The following is a 22,054-nucleotide window of genomic DNA, read 5'->3' on the forward strand; positions in this document are numbered from 1 at the left end:
TTATTTACGTGAAGGGATGGAAGTTTATCCCCTTAAAACATTGTGCACAGAGTGTTTCAGGAATGGACCTGCAAACAGAAATGCTAGTGCAAGGTTTGCTCCAAGCCATCCCCAGGGCTGCTCACCTCCCAGTTCTGCCTCCTGCAGCCAGGATCCCTCCCTACAGATGTAACCTGCCCCATGTACCTTGGGGTTTATCTTCTGCCCTTGCTGCACTGCCTATGAAGTCCACTTGCTGTATGACATCTGAGAAAACACACAAATGAGTTGGTATAGGTTAGTAAAACCTATTTCTCCCCTAGAAAATACTTGGCTCTGGAAAGAGACGTGGAGGAAATGTCTGGCAGATTTGTGTGACAGAGAGCAGCGCTCCCTTGGTGAGGAAGAAGTGATGGACATCCTCACCATGGCCAGTTTTGGTCAAGGTTAGTCTCTACTTGCTTTGTAGAGCTTTTTTGCTACTGAGTTTGTACTCTGCGTCTCCATTTGGAGCATTTGGCTCAGCATTCAGATAACATATCTGCTTTTAAATTATAAATTATATTAGAGATTTTATTTCTGTGTGACTACTAAGAAGGGGCAAAGAAGGAGGTTTCCAAATTCTGGTAGTATTTCAGTGTGCGATCTGGAGCAAAACAGGCTGCCTCTCCACTCTTCAATTGATCACTCTTGAATAAAGTGGACTCTTAATGCCTACTCGCCCACAGGGACATTAAAAAATGTAAAAAGTATTTGTAAATTAAAATGCTAGAATGGAAGTCCCTGGTATGTGTAATTGTAGAGTATCATATTAAGTAGGAAGGAAAACTGTCTGGGGAGTTCCTGGCGTTACATGAAGCCTAGCTTGTCTAACTCAAATAGATTTAATAAGCTCTGCTAGTATTAAAGAAAGGTTGCATTTAGGCATATTTATTCAAATTTACATAAGTATGTATCAAAGAAAAAAGAATCCAAGCTCTCAGTTTCTTCAGTCTGGTTTTTGATACTTCATCCCTTCCAGCATATCATAAAGTTCCTTTTCATAGCCTCAGAAGAACACGTGGATTGAGTGAAAGGAGCTTAGCTTGTTACTCTCTGTGACCGTCTGGAGTCTCAAAGCAGAGCTCTGTCTGTACTTCATTGATTCTTCCGTGTTCATGTTGTGTCTGATACCATTGGAAAGATGAATGGCAAAACCTGACAGAACAGGACATTTTATTTGGCCTTACTCCTCAGGATGAAGCAGTGACTGTGATGCAGGCAGAAGAGAGCCATTGAGGAACGGGTGACCGTGCAGTGGTTGATGTGACTGAGGAACCATTTTGTTCCTTTGAGCTTCATTTAAGCTCTTCCTATGAATGAGAGCAAAAAAATGTGTGCTGCCCTAGTTGGAATTAAACTTCTGGTGAATGGTATATAGGTAAAACTTGCACATTGGCCTGCCTGAATACTGGCATGTCCATGAGAAAGAAAGAGAGAGCTCTCTTTCTCTCAGTGGAAGTCAATTTATTCTTCCTCTTATTGGTAAAATGGTATCTGCTCATCTGGCTCCCCTCTGCTTTTGCATAAAGCTATATCTGTCCTGACAGCAAGTCAAAAATCAGCCCTTAACAAAGCCAGCTACATCTTGGATGACACAGCCTCATCCCAGAAGCTATGAAGAGCCCTTGGCAATTGCAGTCAGAATCTAAAGGGCAGTCTGTGGTCAGAAACAAGAACTCTTTTTTGTTAATACAAGCTACAGTCAACTCTGCCAGCTGTTTCCAGACTTTAGCAAGTGTTTCCTACTCAAATGGAGAAAATGGTTGATGGGAACTGGACTAGATACAGCCATTCTATCTAACAGTCCAAAGTTACAACCACAGCAAAGTTGAAAAAGATGCTAGATGTCTCCAACGCAGTATGTACCAAAGTGCCAGATGTTTGGGATCCCTTAAGTCATCTAACAGGCCTTCTCAAGGCAATGTTACTCTTGAGTATCTTGGTTCTCCTGTAAAAGCATTAAAGTGATCTAATTTTAGCTTTGAATTATGAGATTTTCTCCAACAGAAGGTGTCCCTGAGGACACCAGGGTAGATTTTATTTCCAAAACGTTGCCTTTGTATATTTTAAACGGAGCATCTGGATGAAGTTCTAATGGCCAGTTCAGACTGCCTGATTTATGGCAACAGCTGTTCACCTTTGTAGATGGGGAGATTCAGAGATACAGAACACATTTATGAACTTGATATTCTGTGCCAAGGGTCAGGTTTTCTGCCTCAGTTTTGTGCAGGTGTAAATCGAGATAGGCTCCTGTGAAGTCAGTGAAATTGCTCCATGAAAGGCATGGAAATCGGAGTGACAGGAAATAGCAGCTCAGCTATTTCTTTCTCCAGTAGACTGAATTTTAGAACCCACAGCAAATGGAAAGTGATTAGGGTTGCAAAACGTACCGGAGTAGTGATAGGGATTTACCTGCTGAGTGATGGGGAAAAATGTTAATGCTTTCATGGGGAGCGACTTCTTCACATGGCTGTAAGAGGTGGAATCAGAAAGCCCAACATTAGGAAGCAGAAAAATGAAAGAATAATAATAGGGAAAGTATCTTGGATGCCCTGTTGTGCCTTTGTAATACTGTAATTCCCATTTCTAAAGGTAAAGCTTCTACTGCTGAAACTTCACGCAAGTATTTAATAGTTGATCATTCCAAATGGAAAAGGAGTTGGGGGAGAACACCTGCTTTTAGACAACCGTATCAGCACCTTTTTCATCTTTGGAGCTTTGAAATTTTTTTTAACCTTTCTTTTCCCCAAGAAAAAAAAGCAATGCTTCAGGTTTCTCCACAACACTTTCTTGTTTGAGTTGAGCGGATACTTTCTGCTTTCAAAATAATAAATGTTTTAACAAGAATAAAAGAAGTTAAGTGCCTCCAGATCCTACACAAGCTCCAACCCAAACTTATCTTTAGGGACTTGGTTATGCTTTCCTAAGACAAAGCATTTCTGGAGCATTAGAAGCCAAGTGAAGAATCAAGGCCATATAACTTTATTATTACCAAATCTGCTGTATTTCACACATTCACACCCTCTTCTCTTTCAGCTACTTAATCCACCTCTATATTTTCCATAAAATACTCTCTGAGCTGAGCTGTTGATGCCAGCTCTGATCTAAAAAGCTGTGACAATTAAGTGTCCTCCATGCTCCACCAAATGGAATAAATAACATTATTAATTCAGTATGCAGTTATCTGGCTTAATACACTAAGCTTCATAGCTAATACAATGTAATGGAGCTTTATTTCCAGCTACTGGATGCCTTCCCTTAAATTGCCTCTTCAGCCATCAGGCTGCGATAGCTTTGTTTAAAGTATTGTTCCACCTGAAGTACAGAGAGGAAATTCCCCACTAAAGCTGAGATATGAGAAACTGTTTTGCTTTCCCAGGTGGAGGCTTTCAGGGCTCCAGACCACATCAGGAGCACAGGTGTATGTGTTGGGTTGTCTGGGCTTCTTTGTTTTGCCTTGCTGACATCGTGCCCTAACTGTGATAACTCAAACTCACTGGCCACACGTGAAATATTGTTGCTCATTTGGTTTATGCTGGCAGCACGGTTCTGAGCAGAGGAACAAGGACAGAAGGTGCCTGAATGCCACTGACATTAATGTAAACTCCCAGAGGATTTGCTAGAGGTAATGCTGTTGCTTTGGGTGGTTATTTGTCTGATGGAGCGGTAAGGTGCAGTCAAGATGTGGAGCTAAGTCAGAGTCCTGGGATTCTGCCCAGATGAAAACCAAAGGGATGTATTTACCCTGGTACCTTTTAAGGAGGTTGAATACAAAGCGAATTGTTCAGAGCCAGCTACTGTGTCTCAAAACCTGCAGCTTTATTCATCTGAAGTATTCCAGCATAAGAAAAAGCAATTTAGGACTATTCTCTGCTTTGTCTGGTTTAGATCTTAAACTCCTGAGGATAGGGACTGCCTTGCAGTGCCTATTACTGAGGCCTTAATGTTGATCCAGCCCATTCAGTGCAGTGATAATAAAGAGCACTTTGCTGTAGTTTTGTGTTGCTCTGTAGGTCTGGGCAACAGGAGGTCACCTTGTGTAAGGTTTCAGAGGTTTGGCAGACAAAACACTTGATGATGGAGCTTTGTAGCCAGTGCTGCTGCTGCTGCTGGTGAGTTGCTCTTAGCAGAGACCTAATCTGAACACAAATATCTGTGGGAACACAGTTTACAGCACCTGGCAAATTTATGCTGGAACCTTTCATCCAATCCAGGGATCGAAGCAGAATGATTTATGTCATTTTCCTGGCCAATCAACAGTATCTTATTGGAAAGGTTTGAAATTCTACCTAAAATCACAGATTGAAAGGCTTTTAGAGTCGCCAGGAAGTTATTTTCAGGGTTGACCTGGATTTGCACAAAACCGGTAGCAAAAAGGCGAGAGCAGCTGGAGGCATAAATGGGAAGAGAGCAGCATCCGAAGGATTCTCAGAGGGATTTTATGTATTTATTTATTTATTTTAAAGGGAGGTGAATGAGACCTTGTTGCCTTAAATATCTGACAAACAGAGGAGGAAGGTATGAAACTAGCAGCAAAACAGTCAGGTCCAATGTCTGCTGGCCTAAGTGGGGTTCAAACCACTGGACCTGCTGCAGAAAAGGATTTTGCCACTGGTTATCCTGGGATGAGGCTGTGACATGAACTCTCGTGTGTCTAAACATGACTGAATTGCTTATCTCTGCTGGACGCCCTTGTCTTGGCTGTCTGTGCAAATATTGTTCTTAACATGGATCTGCCAGAACCTCATGTTTTGACAAGGGCATTTTACATATCATAGGCAAGATTCTTCATGCAGAGAAAGAGGATTTGAGAGATGTGGCCACCGGTAATATAGAAATCCCTCAGAATTTCAACCCAGGGCATACCTGGGAAGCGTAAGCATGACGCGATGTTCTTTGTGCGTGGCTTGTTCCTAGATTGGACTATGGAAAAAACAACATCCTTCATTACTGCCGGCTTTCCACTGCAGTCCCTCTTATGTCCCCCTTTCCTCTGCTGTCTGCATTTATAGCCCCAAAATGCAGCCAGGGCCAGAACTGTTCCAGAAGTACAATGTGTTCATGTATTGCTTTGGATTGGAGATGGTAGAATGGTGCCACATTTTTCCCAAATATTGAGAGTTTTCCAGCTAGTTCTGGCTGGTCGCTGTGCTGAGGTCAAAATATTGGCTGAGGCGAATATGAAGATGTTTGGTGCCATTTCTCAGTGAGTGTGGCTGGTTGTTTATCTTTCGAACATCAGCACTTCCTGCATCGGCACAAGATTTTCTCTAGGAAACATAAAAACTCCTTTTCATTTTGGCCTTTGGGAAACCTTTTGAAGTCTTCCAGCTGAAAAACAGCAAGGTCCCCAGGCTTGAGTGTGAGCATCTGTGGATACTTTACAACTGTTGAGAGTTGAAAAGCAAATGAAAGTCCTGGGGTCTGTGCTAGGAGGGTGCCATAAGAGATGAACATACAACAACATATTGCTTTAAGACCTTCCCTACTATTTTCCAGAAGAGTCTTGATGGAAAATTGTCCTCTCAGCCACAAGTGTGAAAAAGCACTGCTTTTTGCCTTTTCTTTTAGTAACTTCAGAGTCAAATGTATTGGTTATACATTTGACCCATTTTTAATGCTCCCTGGGACATATTCTTCCCAGAGGAAAAACGACCTAGAGTGTCAGCTATGTCTTTCTTCTATCACCACAAGCAAAGCAAAGACCCAAGGGGCATCCTGCATCCCTTCCTGACATTGCTGTCCATTTCAGAAGATACTGTCCTGTCTACTTTGCCTGTCTAAGGCATCAACATCCAGCTGTCACTCCACAAGTGCCCTTCTCTTGGGCTGCGGGAACAGGGATGCAGACAGACTTGCTCTTTGAGGGGCCCTGAGCTGGAAGGTAACATGAACAGGCACAGCCTCCCAGCCAGCAATCACAACTTGGGAGGACGTCTCTCTCTGCAGGGGCTGGTCTGCTCTCTTCATCCAGTCTCTGACATGATCCTATATCCAGGCTCTTTAGAAGAGGGAAAAAAAGAAACAAAACTGAAAGCTGCTATTTTTAAACCTTCCCTTTGGCTGTCTTTGCAGCGCTCTGCTTTCCTCCCCGCGTTTCAAACAGCGTTCTTTGGAGAACTAGGCACCAGGGCCCTGCGGTTTCCTGGTACTTGGAACATAAAATCTCCTAATTCTTCTCTCACAGCAAGCTTCAGAGGCCGGGGAGTGATTGATATTTTCTATCGCTTCGTTAATAGTCACAGCACAGTAGTTTTCTAATCTGTTTTTGCACCGCTTTTTATTTTGAATAATTTGTCTTTCAAATTTTCTCAGCCCTCTGTGTCACACAAAGCAAACGCTGTTTGCTCCTCTCCTGCCTTTTAACCACTGGGTTGGGACCTTCGGGAGCTACTGAGGAAAAGCTGTCCAAGAGATGGGAAGCTGGGACCTGCCTCCTGGAGCTTCCTCATAAGTGCTTATAGCACAGCTTGGCAAATATACCTGGGATATTTACTGGAATTGGATAAACTGAGAGTAACTATACTAGGGTAGTCTCTTCTTGTCTCTCTGCTGACTGATACCAGGACCCATGGTGCAAATCTTGCAGTGCTGTCACAGAAGATGAAAGATAAGCCATGCATTAGACCACCTGCAGTCTATTCAGGCAAAGGGGTAGAAATGTGAAGACTGAAGTTATTGAGAATCTGAGACCTATTTCTGGTTGTAAATGAGGTGCTCAGGACACAGGAACAAACCAAACAAAAGAAATCCAGGGAAGACGTGGGACATCTGCTGCTGGTCGTGCCCTTCCCAGAACATCCCCAGGAACGAAGCTCTCCAGAATAAAGATAGGAAACTGCAGTGGGATCCATTTGCTGAGAGGCTTGGGCATTATCTCATGAGATGTGGAGAAAAGCAGGACAAGGGTGAGCTGTTGTGAAGCTGTGAGCCAGCTCAGCTCTACCACATGGTTCAAGCTATGTCTCCTCATTGCCTTTTGAACACCTGGAATCTTTACCTGTAGATGAGCTGTCTCCCTGGGTTAAACAGCTCTTTGTGCTCTGGCGTGTCTGCATCATTCCTGAATCCTCTGTACACTGTTTTTTCATTCAACCCAACTTGGAAGAAGGCAGACAGGCAGTAATCTAAACACCCCAAGAGTCTGTGTTTGCTTTGTTCCTTATGTGTTCCAGCACAACCTGCTCCCCTGTGATTTAAAACAATGCGTCTTTGTGCTTATCTTCTGAGCTTGGCAAGGCGATTTTTACCTCTTCGTTTTTGTCTCAACAGGAGGAATTGCTGTCTAACTGATCCTTTGTGGACTTCTGACCAAAACCATCCAGTGCGACACATGGTAAGTCATTCAACTTTTTTTTTTTAAACGCAGAACCTCAACTACAGCTATTTGTGGGTGGAAATTGGCATATCAATAGTTTCTTTTTGGTTACAAAAATACTGAATTCTGGATTATGTTATTATGACAACTCAGTTTGGGTTTCTGTAGACTTTCCTGACATTACAATGCCTTTGACTTTACATTTATTGCTTCTGCTGCCTGCCATAGCAGTTTAGCAGTGCAGAGTGTTAGCAAGGGAAGAATTTCAGCCGTGCTCCCCTTGCTCCAAAATACACAGGTCCTTATTACTTACACTACAGAAGGTTTGTGCCCTGATGTTATACATGGCAACACTGGATTGTTGGAGCCATTCTTACTCATGTCGTCCTCTGAAGAAAAGAGGGGTAAGACAGTAGATAAAGAAGAGTTGTTCATTTGGGATTACTTTAAGTTCTCTTGATTTAGGCCATCCACAGCTGACTGACTGCTGGAGATAACAGCTGGGATTTATTACAACCTCAACCAGTGTGTGAGAGGTACAGCATAGAACGGCGGAGACAAAGTGAAATTGTGCCAGCAATCTCCATGCTAGTCCAGACAGGAAGACTGGTATTGCTGCACCAGCAGATTTCTATCAGGGCAGTGACACAGCTTTCAGACCCAGCCTGTAGTGTTGCTGCATGATAGGTTGTTGGACCACCACTTTGGCACTTGTGCGCTGTACTTTCAGCACGGGTTTAGGATGTAAAACATTTCATAGTTGTTTGAATTGTATGAATTTACTCTGTCTATTCCTGGAATCTGAATAAGAGTTGCAGAGGTTACAGGGAAGCTGTGTATACCCTCTGAAAGGTGGAATAGCCTTTATGTTTGCAAGATGGAGCCAGCTTCTTCCCTCTGTAAGAGCTTTCAGGCCACTTTTGGAAGGAGATCTCTGGTTCTGCACTCCCATTGAGAAATGAGGTCTCCAGTCTGTTGGGCTGTTCGTGCAGCACCTCCTGCTAGCACTGAATGCACCATGTGCATTATGCAAATGTTTTTTATTACTTCCAGATATAAGCTCTTCTTGTGTTTCCTTTGTGGTTAATGCAGCCCATCTGTAGTTAAAAAAATAATAACATTCAACTCTTCCTCTTGGTATTTTGTGTAGTGCTGCACTTGGGTTGACACTCTAAATGCATTCCTCGTGCTTTCCACCTGCTTTCCACCAAAGTTTGGAGCTTTGGGTTTTCTTAGCTGTTCCAAGATGCACCTACTGTCTCAAGGATTTTTATTTTGTCTGTGAGAGGAAGGAGTGACTATAAGGGGCTTAAGGAGAATAAGAAAGATGGAGTAGGGCAGTCCATACTACAAACAGCAGGGTGGCTTGGAGCTCTCTGGGCTTCAAGGGCCACCTGCTGCAAGGAGACACAAGGAATTCTGGATCAACTGAAGTGAGGAATGCTCACTTCCAAGGAGGCCTGCTGTGTTCTGCTGCACTAAAACGCATCCAAGTGTCTGTACAACAGTCATCTCTCCAAATTCTTCCTTGCAGAAGCCAAGGAAGAGGAGGTGTTCAAATGCAGCTGTTCTGCCTGACAGTTTTTCTGGTTTTGACACAGCCTTTTGCAGGAATAACTAAAGAATGGATTGTTCTTTAACCTAGGCTTATACAGTAAAGAGCTATAGGGAACAACTATAGTTCCTTATACTGCAATTACACCTCGTAATGGACTGGAGAGCTGAGAGCAGGCCTGGCAGCCCAGAAAAGGAATGCTAGACTAGAAGCAAGAATGATGGACCCTTGCTCTTTCTCCAGCTTTCAAACTTTCCTTCTAATGCAGCATTCTGGGAGCACCTCTTTGAAATACGATGACAAAAGTAACATGGCTCAAAGTTGTGCAAACCAATGCCTGGTACAGAGGATGTCCTCTGCCTCCATTTCTTACTGGTGTTTAACTGGGCACAACATGATTCTATGGTAGCTCATGCTTATGGTGCCTGTCAAAAAATCCCACCCCACCCAGCAGTTTATTTAAGGGCTCATAATATGCCCAGACAGCCTGATATATCGAACCCTCTAACAAGAAACATGAGCTGTCTTTTAAAAGCAGAATGTGGAATTATCAGAGACAAAACAAGACTCGGACATTGTCAGGGAAAAGCACTGCATGCCTGACTGAGCTGCATTTCCTAATTGCAACCAGAGAGCTTACTCTGTGTAACAGTTTAAAGGCTTTACCTTCTTTTCCAAATCCTATTAGTTTGCCCCTATGAAAAATATTTCCCTCACTGTTTGTTCTTCAGGGTAATTAAGTTACCAAACAGCAGCCTTCAACACTTTCACTTCCTTTTTTTCTTTTTCTTTTATTCTTCCCATCTGCTACCATTTCAGTTCTGTAGCCGTCCTACATTGGGGCCAATCCAGCAGAGCTGGTCAGGGCTCTGCAATGCTCAGAGTTAGGTTAGGAAAGGGAGGTTAACCTGGCAGGGAGTTGCCTTTAACCCATGGCCTTCATCTTTCTCTCGTCCTCCAGGGTTTAACTCCCACATCCAAGGCAATGTGTGCTGGAGTCCAGACTATTTTGCACTTGGGACAAAACCTTCCCTCTAACTTTCACATTCCTGCATTTCTGAGCTCTGCTGAGCAGCAGAATTAGAATGAGCAGAATACCACAGGAACGATGATGCTGAAATAAGTATTTATTAACTGTCTTACCAGATTCAGAGTGGTAGAAAGCGTATCCACTGCAGATATAAGTAAGCAGATTTAACAGAAGGTCATGAATCTGCAGTTTCAGCAGAGCTGCTCTGACTATGTGCTCAGGAGACATGCTCTTGCTTAAGCATATCCCACCTCTAATGTAGGAGTTATCCTACTGAAATCAGTATTTTTCCCTTCCAGTTGCCCCAGCTGAAATTCAGAAAGGTGTTAAGAATCCAAGAGCTTAAGTCTTCAAAGAGGATTAGTAGTTTGAAAGGATTCAAGCTGGGGGGGGGGGAGAAGCCCGAACCTTTAGAGACCAAATATGTTCTACCTGAATGTTGGCTCTTTCTTGCAGCGCATGGGGCTGATTCTGACAAGTCACTGGTCACTCAGGCACACAGTAGGCCTTGTTTTCTAAAGGTAAAATGAATATGTCAGAATATGTCAAGTGCCACTGGTCAGTGTGTGTGCTTATCTTTGGTGATGTGCTTTCAAAGGTTCTTGGATAAGAACCAAAAGGAGAGCTTTGAAAATTCACTCGTACAGAATAATTGTACTTATCTTGTCAGTTCTCACTGTATCATCTTAAAGAATAACGAATAAGCAGTTGAAATTCTTAGAGTAACCTTTCACTGTTCAGTACCAGGAGGTGAGGGGACATGTGCCTTCACAGACATCAGGTATGTCTTGATGGTGGTGGGAGTGCTTTGTTTCGTTTTTAAGCTTGACGGAAGCAGGGGGGGAAGAAGTTAAAATGCAATCATTCTGAGTCAGATGGTAAGGCCTAGAAAAACAGATGTGGGGTGTGAGCCATGAGCCAAGATCAACTCCACAAAACTTAACAGATTCATTCTACAAAAACTGGAAGGGGGAAAAAATGAGCCAGTCAATGGTGTGATGGATGGGAGCAAGGAAATAGCTCAGAACCATCAAACAACAACTGAATCTGCAGCACAAAAATGTTAACTTTCTGGTCCCGTTATTTTGCCGTGGATAGGAAATTCTTTCAATGCTATCTGCTCTAGCCAGCCAAAATGCCCATATCCAAACAAGCACTGGTTCTCCAGGCGTTTTCTTGTTATCATCAATGTGAATCTGGCCACATTCTAGAACCACTTCCCACAGCAAATTATCCATCATTGGACATCTCCTTCCTCAGATTAGCCAGGTCTGTTGCTTTCAAAACCCCATGCTGCAACACACCCTTCTGACAGAGGACTCTTTTAGCTGCTACTGAACAGCATCCAGGAACATCACACAGTCCCTCACAGAAGAAAATGTGAGTTCTCTGTGAAAGTGACCAATGACAGCTTCAGCTTCTCCAATAGGAGTCTTTGTGTTTTGCATCCAGACCTTTGGTTGTCATTATTGATGCTGACAGAAAGCCTCCACTGCTATTTGTGGGGAGAAGCCCCAGTCTGAGCACCATGAGCTCCTGGAATCTACACAGGTCTTGCAAATGTCATTTCTGTTTATTTCCCTAACGCATCCACTGGAAGCTCAGAGCAGTTTTTCAAGGTTTCCCACAACCTAAACCAAGCCAAAGGTTCACTGGCCAACCATAATCAGTAACAAGCCTCTACTTAAACTCTTCTGTCCTTAGATGAATTGACAGCCCATTCCTTCCAAGGGAAGGTAACATCCTTGCTTTTAAAATGAGATGCCTGTTGCTTGGTCTACCTATTTTGGAGGTTTTCATAGAAGTAGTGGAAGATGTTGATGTATTCTCCTATTCCTTCCATGTTTATTTTGCATTAGGACAGGGAAGTAACCACCAAAACTGAAGCAAATTCCTAGCCAGGGGAAGCCTACCTCTAGGTGTGCATCTGTTGTTCTTTCCCTGTGGGCGCTTGTGCTTTTCTGAGAAGGGCTGGCTGCAGCAGGCCTGTTATCTCTGTGTAGGGACTCCAGAGAGCCACTGTGCTCTGAGCTGCTTCTAATTTCTTCAGAGGATGGAGCTGCTGAGGAGGAAATTTACAGACATCATGGAGACAAATCACTGAGCCTCAGCCATAAGTGCAGTTCTGGTTGCTGCATCTTCTTCTGCTGACTTAGAGGAAGAAAGATCCCTGTGAATCATTTAAGAAAATAGCTGCCAGGGCTCCAGGCTGGAGGCTTAGAATGAGTCTTTCTTGCTCTCCGTGAGCTTTTACCCCATAGGGAGCAGTAGCTAAACCTTGCAACCTAGAAATCCTTTGGGCTTTGTTGTAGTCTGTAAAACAGGCCTTTAATTGTTTGTCCCCAGACATAAAATAGTCTTCATGAGGTCCTAACCTCCAGTTTTTGGGATTAGATTTCTTTTCCACACCAGAAAACCAGCAGCTCCAAACTACAGGAAGCTCATTTGCCATGCTTGCGCTTAGGGCTTATTTTCCTCCACAGTAGCATCCAGCATCTGGCTGAAAAGCATGGCAGATGAGGCACAGCAGGCTCAGTAAAACCCCTCTGTCCCTCACCAGAACACAAGACAAAAGAACTGCATCTCTAATGAATGGCTCAGACTCATATCTCCCTCTGAGGAGAACCATTACAAAAATATTTCCCAGATATTTGGCTGGGCATCTCATAAAACTATCCAGTTTCATGATGCTAATTTTTCCATTGTCTAGACAGTTGCAAATCCAGACAGAGCACTATCACTATGAACTTACTGCACACACACAAACACACAAAAGCCCGTTTTTCTGCCCATGGCGTTTACAGGTATGCTGTTACTCATGGGGTGCCAAATGGTAACAGTTGAATTTGCTCCAAAGTGTCTGTATAAACCTCTTGGGCATCACAGTCCCACACCAGAGCTGGCATTTAATTTAAGCAGCACTGAGCTGTGAAGGTGCTCTGAAGGTTGAAGGGGAGGATCTGGCCCCTCACTGCCAACTTCTGCACCCAGAGGAGAAACAAGGAGTGCCCAGGGTAGGAAAGTGCTGTGAGCCAAGGCTGGACATCCCTCCTGGGGTGAGAGTCTCCTGCCACAGTGCTGTTTAAAGAACAGAAATGTTCTTTAGCAGTGCTCATGCTGGAAATGTTCATGGAAAGACCTCCTGGAGCTGCAGGCACATAGATGAAGTCCTGCTAATATTAGTCCTGCTAATATCTGCTGAAGGTTAAGTGGTCTGTGGGCATTTGTTCCCTCTGTCTGCCTTGAAATGTTAAGACCTGCAGAGAAAAACAGCGTGTTCTTGTTCTGTGCACCATGGTGCCAGCCCGCAATTCTGAGGCAGGCTGTAGCACCTTCCCCAGATTTTGGCATCATCCATACCTTTATTTATAGCTCCTCTGTGATGCCAAGGAGCAAAAACATACTAGGAGCGAGAGTTGTATTTACAAAGTAATCGCTTCTGAATGAAGATATTTGGCCAGCATCAGCACTTCCACTCCTTTTTCTTCTTTATCCTACAGTAGCTCTTGATTGTGCATGGGATTACAGAGTGAATTGCTATGACTGAAGTAATGTTGCACTGCTAATGAGAGTTCAGGACTTGTAGAGTCTGAACAGCAATGACTTTGGTCTTTAACTGGTGAGGACTCCAGCCAAGCTGGGCAATCGATGTCCTGCTGGCTCCAGAAAGCAGACAAAAGGGGATAAAACTGAAATAACCACAGTGTGATAGGTCCATCTTATGCCTCAGAGCTATCTGTTACTGGAGCAAGGGAGCTGCATGCGGAGAGAACCTAGTGGGATCTGAGCAGAGCTGAGCTAATGTCCCAGACAGCCAGTCCATGTGGGAGCGGAGGAGGAGGAAGAGGGCAGTTCTAGTTCAAAACGTGTCAGCCTTTGCAGTGAAAGTGCAGGGAAAGGAGGGCTGGAAAAGTTCTTTCTTCCTCCAAGATAGCTGTGGTCTGTTTCCCAGCTGCACTCTTGCTCTGTCTGCTCTAATCCACATCTTCCCTCCACCAGCTGGATTTGTTTTGCAAACTCAAATCTGATCTCCTCAGTTTGTCCTGCATGTCTCGCTCAGTTTTCAGGGCTCCATCTTTCCACCATGTAACTTTGCCAGCAAACCATCCTTCTTGCCCTTCTGCAACTGAAAAGGGGAGTAATGCACTTCAATAGCTTGAATCTGCCTGAAACCACACTAGCATCCCCCTGTAGGCCAGAAACACAATATCAAGCCTTGTGATTTGAGGGAGTTGTCCCACTCTGGTCTCAATCTTCCTGTGAGCTCCAGAGGAGCTGGAGTGGAGTGGAAGGGGTTAGTTACCTGAGACTGGCTGTGTTGGAAGGATGTGAACATGAACAGTGTTTGACTAACTGGTGCCCGACAAAGATCATCAAAAAGACAGGTCCAGTGAAAGCAAATTGAAGGCTCTTTCAGCAGGTGTATAGAACCACTGCTGAAAGACTTTGTAATAACCGTTTCTACAACTGTGGATACCCCCAAGGAGAACCCGTCTTGGCAGCAACCTGGCCTTCTGTTTCCCATCAATTGTAGCTTTGTCTCTTTTGAAACACCCTGCTGCAAATGAGCAAACACCTGGCTGAGAAAAGATGAATGGAAAACATTGCCTGTGCTAGAAAGGTAACAGCAAACCCCCTGCCAGCAGGAATAATAAACAGGAGATTATTCATATAACTGTGTTGGTCTCCAGTAGGTTTTCACTGGGCATGTAGAATCACCTACAACAGTGGCATTGTCTCTATTGTCACTGCAAGGGAAGTAGGAGAAATGGTTGTGCCTTTCCCCAGCCCAGTGCAGGAAGGGTGAATCTGTGCCTGCAAAATTGGTCCGTATCAGCAGAATGGGGAAGGAGCAGATGAGCTGTCAGTGGGCTCTGGGCTTTAAAAGGTGGCACACAGTAGATGTCCAGCAGGCTGCTGTTAATTAGCCAGGTCTCTCTCTGAGTCCTAGCGGATGTACTGGGAATTGAGCTCTAGCTTTGGGTCTGATGGCTTCAGTGCGTCTTGCGTGGAGTCACAGAGCATGGGTGCTGACTACCCTGTTACATCTGTGACAACGTGCAGATTTATTGGTGTGCTGGAATCTGTGTCATGGTGTTACTGCAGCCCACACATGGAGATTTTAGGAGCAGTGACTGAATGAATTTATTTCTAGCAGGAATTAGGTCTATAGCTGAATGCAGTTGTCAGTGTCCAGCTCTACAGGCGATGTAATGCTGATTATTTGAGGGCAGATCACTGCGCTTGCTGCATGAGATGTGTCTGTGACATTGTTCCATTAGGGAAGGCAGGGAAACTTCCATGGATGTAAATATCCCGTCTCTGTGGGCTTCACAGAAACCTCACCTGAAACTCCAGCCACTTTCTCCACTCAATTATAAGGAGTAGGGAAGGGTGAGTCTCACAAGCACATACACCCTATTGTTTTGAGCATTTGATTACCAGGGGTATTTCTTCCCCATCCTCTCTCCCTGTTCTCTCCTGGCTGCAGATAGCAAAGCGCCTTGTTTCCAGTTTGACCGTCTGGTTCTTAGAAACCTCCAGCAGACAGCAGACGGCTCTTCCAATGTGCTGTAGAAATGAGTGGGGTGGGAGGGAGGAGAAGAACTATTTCCTGCAGTGAAACTCAATCCTGTTCAACTTAAAAATAGCAGGAAAACAGAATCCTCAGGGACCTGCTGTAAAAGGGTTTGATGGTTGCCTACTCTCCATCCCACCTCCCACAGCTCCCCATTTGGTGAGAGCCTCTTGAGCACAAACACAGATCTGATGCCTGCAGTCCTGGAGCTGGGCAAAGGAGCTGTGCTCCACGCTGGGGGTCAGCTGTGGGGAGATGTAATGCACTGTGACAGGTAGCAAAGCCCAGGATTAACTATTCTTTGTGCAGGGACTCCATGCAGGTTTTTCTGGGCCTTTTATTCTTGCTGGAAATTTTGTTCATACCATTATACAGGAGCCTGAGATTTCTGGGCATTTTTGCATGCCCAGGTTATTCTGAAGCTCCTGTTCCTCTCTAGGGGGGGAAGAATGAAGTTTCAGGAGGCAGACAAGGTAACACGGAAGACTGTCTAAGTAATGAGCCAACAGTGTTGGCAATGGCAGCCCCACCAGTGCTGCAGTTCCCCTGCCCTGGGATGCTGTCAGCTCTGACATGGCCTGGCCACATGACAGGCATGATGAGGGATGTGTGATCCTCTGTCTCTTTCCCACCAGCAGCTTATCAGGGATCATTTCAGCTCTTGGCTATGGTCACTGCTGAAACAGGGAATGGCTTCCAGCAGCAGTAACACACTGTGCCTCCCAGCCTTCTTTAACCTGTGTCCAACCAGGTCACCTCAGGGTAGGATGCTGCAGCAGAGCAGCTCTGGTGCTTCCTCATGGCCGTGCTGGGGAGCTGCCATCCATCTCGATGACCTCCTTTAGACCTCCCGGGTTCAGGCTGTTAATGATTCACCACGTTTTTACAATTCCTCCTTCCTGAGTCAGTAATAAATGGCTTCTGGTGCTGACCTCGGGGCTGTGCTGTCGATACAGGTTCAGAGCTTGGCTGAAACAGGACCTCACATCTTTAAATCAGCAGCCAGCCTTGGTCCTCATGTGAGCTTGGGGATCACTGTGCTTCTGGAGCCAGATTTTGTTGTTAAACCCACCATGCTGGAGCCAATTAACATTACTAGGTACTTTTCCAAAAGCAACTGGGGTTTAGCCTATGAGTTCAGGCCAGCTTCTGCTCTGGGTAATCACATTATGCCTCGCTGCTTGAAATCAGCCTTGAGCTAATGCACTGTACTTTGTGCCTTCAACAGGCAGAGTCAGTTACCGCAGCTCAGCTGATGAGCAGTAATTCATTAAGCCTCTGTAACTCAATCACTGCAATCATCTTTCCAACCTTAACGGGGCCAAATATATTCCCACTGTGATGTCACATGAATACAAAATTCCTTTTTAAGAATAAGTGTGTCTGGTGTTGCTCAGCCCTGATAAACCTCCAGCACTCTGTTGCCTACCCAGCACGTGTTTCCTCAGGCTGGTTCCACCTGTGTAGCCAGAGCAGAATGTACTTAAAGAGAACAGGTGACTTAGATGAATGCATATCTCCTTCTTGTATAGGCTTGTGATCGAATGCAATTAAATTATGGTTACTCAACAAGTGACTGCCTTTCAACTGAAGTAACATCACCACTGCATACATGCTGATGCCTGCTGAACTAATCTAAACCAGCTCCTGAGCCTCCACTTGGGCAATCGCTGCTGGGCAATTGGAAGTGTTATTTGTGCTGCTGCTTCTTTCCTCCTCTCCTGCTGACTCTTTTAACTGTAATCTTCAGACAGCATTCATTTAATGCCTTTAACCAGCTCATTCTCATCAGTTGCCCTTTCTTTAGCGAATACATACTTGCATCACTGGCATCAACTTTGTGTACTGGTTGAGCTAACTAACCAGTGGCATTCAAACTAACTTTCATTAAGCTTCTGTATTATTGCACATAGAACAACCTTGTTTGGATAGGTTGCAGGAAGCCTTGCAGAATGCAAGCAGTCCATATCTCTAGTAGAGGAAACATGCATGCTTTCTGGTAGGCCATGCCTCATCTGCATGGAAGGCTTTATAGATAATGGTATTGATTTTCTTGGATTTTCTTCCTTTTCTCTTTAGCTGGGGTCAAAGAAAACAAAAAAACAACAGAGGATATTTTCCAATAGGGAGGATAAAACAGTACAAATTTAATCCATTCTCTGGCTAGTGTAACAATTGCAATTTCCTATTCCTTGGAAGCTGTACAGCCCAAGAGGGAGATATTTCAAGAGCGGTGTGTCAAGGATAGAAATGCATGCATCTGGTTACTTTTAATGGCAGTTCTGTCCCTAATTTTCAGCGCTGGCCTTGATGAAATGCCAGCTGTTTCATTAACCTTCGTCAGCATTGGCAAAGAACAAAAGGTGGCTCACGATGTCTGCACCTGAGACAAAGCTCCTTTTCCCATCAAGTTGAAGGTTCTTAGCCGTACCAGGCAGCATTTTGGGTATCGAAGGGAGAGAAGAAGGGAAAAAGAAAACCCTGTGTCTCCATGAAGGTTTGTGTAACAGAGTCTGTACAAGTTTGGTATCTGCAGTCTTCATTACTGTCTGTGAGCTAGAACAAAGTTTCAATCAAGGTAACCGTTTTCCTCTCTAAGCCAAGAAAAATATTACGTTTATTTTCAGACCATTAAGAACGGTCTCTCTGAACAGCCCTGCTTTCCTTGCTTCATATGGGCTGCTAAAACAGAAAGAAAAAGCACAATTTCACAACCATGGCAGCTGTGAGGTGCCACACGGGTTAGACCCCAACAAACAAAATCCGCACTGTGCCTTGGAAGAGCTTTCTCAGGGCCTGAGATTTAATCCACTGCCACAGCCAAAGGATTAGTGCTCCAGTGGTAGAGCTGGGCAGAAGGCAGGATTTTTGTTCCATGAGAAATGTGGTGGGCTGGGGGTGGGAAGGGGGAGAAAACACAAAGTCAGATTTCTTCCAAGCTCTGGTTTATAGTGGTGTCAGCACTAAGGAAGCAGCACAATGCTGCTCTGGCCCCCTCCTCCCTGCATGTCCTGCTTTGCAGCTACGACCAGTTCTTACCAACCACAGTCGCTGTCATGGTTGCTACCTCCTCCCTTTGCTTTTTACAGAGACACAATCCATCACTGTAAGCCCCACTCATGAGACAGCAGTCTGAACAATGTGTTCAGTCGGGCTGGTGGCTGCTGGTCATGGGAAGGCTCCTGGTGATGCCGGAGATGTTGTGTCGTTTGGCACAGCCCTCATGCACCCAGAAGGCTGCTTCCAACCCCTGCTTTCCAAGTGGTGAAAGACAGAGCTGTTTGCTCGCTGGGCTGCAGCCTCAGGAGGTTTGGATTTAGTTTATCGTGTAGATCAGACTTGCTGATCTTAAAATGTCAGCAGTGAGCTATGGAGCAAGAAGAGGGGAAAAAAGAAATCCCTGCCCAAAATTCAGGCAGTGCAAGTAAATGTCAGGGATCTGCACAGAAGTCTCAGGGCTGGGAGGCTTTCTGACATGTGGGCTTTTGGTGAAAGCATCCCCCCAGGTCCTCACCATCTTGTCTCATGGACACCAAGGGCTCCCGCTGGGAGCTGCTGGCCCAGGGGCTGCCACAGCATTGTGACCCACGCCAGAGCCAGGCGTGTTGTGTGAAGCGTTGCTCTGCCAGGCTCCTCACCTCCGAGTTCTGCTCAGGACAGGCATCAGATTCTGAAAAGAAAGGGCTTTTCTTTTCCAGGCAGCAATCATGGCTGCTTTAACAGGGGACAAACCACATTTGCCCTGGGCACTTCCAGCATATACAGAGAATCATAGAATCACAGAACAGTTTGTGTTGGAAGGGGCCTTTAATATCATCTAGTTCTAACCCCCAGCTGCCGATGGCAGAACTCTTTTGGCACAGGGCTCTGGTTTGGTCCTGCCAGGCCACCAGCTGCATGTCACATCCAGGGAGCATCCCAGGGGCAAGCACAGCCCAGCCGACAGCTGAGGGAGGGCCCTGAGCTGGAGCTGTTTCCACCGCTAGACCGAGGGCCTATAAGAAATAAGCCAAGTGTTCTTGCAAAGGAAGCAATCCAAGGCAGGGGAAAGTTAATTACATTAAAACCGGAGATGCTGGAAATACTGATTCTCCAAGCAGTGGTACAACCCGAGCTTCAGCTTCTGGCACGTTTAACAACTAAACACTCCCAGTCTGGCTGCAAACAGCAGCTGGACTCTACCTCATGACCAGGTCAGAGTAGATTAAAGGAGGTGTCTTCCATTTAAATGCAGTCACCTGCAGAAGAGAATGTGGGCTGCCTTGTTCTTGGCATAGACAGAGGAAAACATCCTGGCGTCTGATGTGCCAGATCTGGAAGGGAGCCTGCTGAGATCATTGGAATCCCACCTGTTTGCACTGTAGCTCAGTGCATCCGTATGATTTAACTTGTCATACTGAAATGGGGACAAGTGCAGAGACAGGTACTGAATTATTAGAAAATCCATTGAGAATGGCAGTTGTCTGAAGTCTTGCTTTCCTGCAAACCAGAACTTTTCTTGACCACAGCATTTAGCACATTCAAAGGCAATGCCAACACACAGAAGCCAAGAACTGGAGGCCTGTGATTTGCCTTTGCCATCTCTAGGCTACTGCAGTTGAGAGAATGTTCCATAAGTTTTATTAAGGTCTTGAACTATGAGCCAGGTTCTCCAGGACATCCGCTGCAGGCAAGGAGAAAAAGAGTCACTGTTGTTTGCAGTGCCTGGGCCAGGTCTTGGGTTGAGTTTTGAGTGAACCTGGGCCATCTGGGTGGGACCCACTGAAGTTAGCGGGCTGTGTGTGGTTTGGATTCGGGTCCTGGCAAAACTAAGCTCCAGCCTTGAGGAGCTCAGCTTGCTCCGTGGGCCTGCAGGACCCTTTCTGAATTCCCAGCAAGCAGTACAGCCGAAGGAGGTGTGGTGTGGGAAGGTGGTTGCTCATTCTATACCAATGCAGAGCACCTGTATGAGCTGGGATTTAGTCAGAGAGGTGGAACGTGGCGTTGTCTGGAAGCAAAATCCTGAAGCTGCAGCAACAGGGTCTCATCAGAACTGGCATGTTAGGGCAGACAGAGACTTAACAGTAATGCTGGATTATACAAACCATGGCAAGCTCCCATCGGAGCATTCTTCAGGGCTCAAATGGCCAGCTGCAAAAAGCATCCATCTAGCAAGGGATGTTCGTGGGCAGCGTGTGTGAAAATGTGCACATCATCTTGGCTTTGGATCGGCCAGAGGGATGTTTTTCTTGTAGGCTGAGAGCAGCAAAGATTATTAATCTCTGCAAAAATCTGGGGCACTATGTTGAAGTGTGTTTTCATCAGCCTTGTGCTATTGTGTGCGTATATCTCGAGTTTACTAATGATTCAAATGAAAAGAAGTCAGGAGCAGTGCTTGGGGAAGGAGATTTTCCTGTATTTATTTTGGATGCGTGTCCAGTGGAAAAGTATCTTCCAAAGCATTTTGCTTGGCAACATGGGCTGTTTCATTTGGAGAACAATTGATGGTGATGATGAGTGGTGTTAGATGTGATCGCTGTTCGACAGCTTTTAGACTTGCCTGCAAGTCAGAGCAGCAAATTCCACTTGACTGCACACGTGTGCCGAGGAGTGGGCATGGAGACAGTGGCCATAGATGAGCTGCTGGATGTGTTCGGTCAGTTCTTTGCCAGACTCATAGCAGGCACAGCACAGATTGTTGGTGCATCGCCTGGCTATGCTTTATTCACTGTGCACTCTGCATTTTGGTGAGCTACCCCTGGATAAACACTGCCTGACAGTGTGGGTATGCTGCAGAGATGAGTTTAAGCTTTTGACACTGTGCATGGTACATTACGTAGTTACAGGAGCAGTCTGCTCCCACTGACTTCCCCAGATCTAATGAGGTATATCCTAGCTGGTGCTATCCTGGCACCCTATTCATGCCTTCTCAGAACAGCTGTGCCAGCTATAGCCCTCCCTACCTCCAGAAGAAAGGATGAAGGGACTGATACGCTCATACTCATCCTGTCCCCTAGCTCCCTGCACTGACCATTGGCAGCTCACGGCAGAGGGGCAATAAGGAGGGTTAAATCAGTGAGGGTTAAACCATTTGTCTTTCTTCACTGCTGAAAAAAGAACAGCCATCTGCCACATTCATTTCCTCCCTTTCTGCAGGCTCCTCCAAGCAATCGCCTGCGGTCTCAGTGGCACAAGGAATAAATCCAGTGCAACTTTGCTGAAGTCTTCAGAATTGCTCCCAGGGTAACTGAGAGCAGAGCAGGGGCCCTGAGAGTTTCCTAAGCTTCACAGCCATAGCCACAAGGCAAATAAAATGAGATTAACCAATTACAATTAAAATGAGAGAGAACTGCTTTTGACAGTAATTTTGAATTTCCCCTAAAAGCAGTTCCAGCTGTGACCTCTGACTTGTGCAGCGTTCGCCTGAGATCTGCCCCTGGTTGTTTGTTATAACTGATGCTTTCAAGGACATTCAGTCCTGCCTGAGGAGGTTTCCTAGGTGAAAAGAAAAAAAAAAAAGAGAAGTGAAAAATGGAAGAGGAACTAACACAGGGCATCCCTGCAGTGAGGCAC

General features: G+C 45.3%; 1 protein-coding gene across 1 annotated transcript in view; it reads left to right on the top strand.

Moving 5' to 3' along the window:
- Positions 1-317: 317 nt before the first annotated feature.
- Positions 318-22,054, top strand: part of CCDC92 (coiled-coil domain containing 92) — a 45,953-nt gene continuing 24,216 nt past the window's right edge. Inside the window, exons 1-2 of the mRNA XM_015877824.2 lie at positions 318-425; positions 7,294-7,357. The gene's annotated coding sequence lies outside the window, so the exon portion shown is untranslated. The remainder of the gene's footprint in view (positions 426-7,293; positions 7,358-22,054) is intronic.

The sequence above is a fragment of the Coturnix japonica genome, chromosome 15 (genome assembly GCF_001577835.2).
Source record: "Coturnix japonica isolate 7356 chromosome 15, Coturnix japonica 2.1, whole genome shotgun sequence".
Classification (NCBI taxonomy): domain Eukaryota; kingdom Metazoa; phylum Chordata; class Aves; order Galliformes; family Phasianidae; genus Coturnix; species Coturnix japonica.